The sequence below is a fragment of the Otolemur garnettii genome, unplaced genomic scaffold, assembly GCF_000181295.1.
Source record: "Otolemur garnettii isolate 467f Iridium unplaced genomic scaffold, OtoGar3 scaffold00008, whole genome shotgun sequence".
Classification (NCBI taxonomy): Eukaryota; Metazoa; Chordata; class Mammalia; order Primates; family Galagidae; genus Otolemur; species Otolemur garnettii.
Window position 1 is genome coordinate 39,432,150 of NW_003852403.1, and position 1,250 is coordinate 39,433,399.

Below are 1,250 nucleotides of genomic sequence, written 5' to 3' on the forward strand. Positions count from 1 at the left end.
AAAAAAAAAATCACAAAATACTAGAGATATACAACTCTGCATTTTTGTGTCTGTAACAGGAAAAGCTTATGTTTTTCTAATACCTTAGCCCAATGCTGCTAAATGGAAGCACTACTTATTTTGATTTCTAGGACTCTGTACACTTTTCGTATTCTTCCTAATCCTCTGGCCCTTTCTCAAACCCCTTTATAGATTGTTCCTCCACCATTTCTTAAAAGTTGGAGCTCTTTAAAATTCCGTCCTTGGTTCTTTTATTCTCATGCTACCAGTCCCCATGGTGATTTTACCCAAGTCTAACGCTTCAACTACCATCTATGTGCTAATAAGTCCCCAAACCATTCTCTCTAACTCAGGTCTTTCAATTGAACCTTATACTCTTATGTCCAACTGCCCGATAGACTTCACTTAAATACTAAATCTCACTTAGCTGTTAAACATGTAAAAATGAAGAAATCTTTTGCTTTTCTTTTTAATATGCAACTATTAATATCATGCTTTTTAGATGAAAGAAATCTTTAAAAATATCTAACTCAACCATCTCACCACTTTCCCTCTCCCTTTGTTTAGAGATAAGGTCTCATTAAGTTGCTTGCCTAGGCTAGACCCAAATTCCCAGGCTTAAGTGAGTACCTGGGACTTGCCCAGCTAACTATCTCATTTTTTACAGATGAGTACCTAGGGATGAGGTAACTGACCAGGCTACATTGCTAGTAACAAAGGAGAAAAGACTCAGTGCCCGTTGCCTAGAGGTAGGGCACCGGCCACATACACCGAGGCTGGCAGGGTCAAGGGCCTGCTAAACAACGATAACTGCAACCAAAAATGGCCAGGCATTGTGGCGGGTACCTGTAGTTCCAGTTACTCGAGAGGCCAAGGCAAGAGAATCCCTTAAGCCCAAGAGTTTGAGGTTGCTGTGAGCTGTGACAGCACAGGACTCTACCAAGGACAACATAGTGAAACTCTTATCTTGAAAAAAATAAATAAATAAAATAAAAATAAAATGTTTTCTCATACTGACTGTGATAAAAACCACATAGGACTACTATCCTTACCTATTCTTAGGAAGATCTGAGAACAAGAAGAATGGTTTCTAGAAAGCACTGTAATTCTCATAAAGAACACTTTAGGGCTCAGTGCCCGTGGCTCAACCGGCTAAGGCGCCAGCCACATACACCTGAGCTGGCGGGTTCGAATCCAGCCCAGACCCGCCAAACAACAATGATGGCTGCAACCAAAAAAAAAAAATAGCC

General features: G+C 40.5%; 1 protein-coding gene across 1 annotated transcript in view; it reads right to left on the reverse strand.

The window, feature by feature from the left end:
* Positions 1-1,250, reverse strand: part of NOC3L (NOC3 like DNA replication regulator) — a 30,392-nt gene that overhangs the window by 27,598 nt on the left and 1,544 nt on the right. The gene's annotated exons all lie outside the window — the stretch shown is intronic.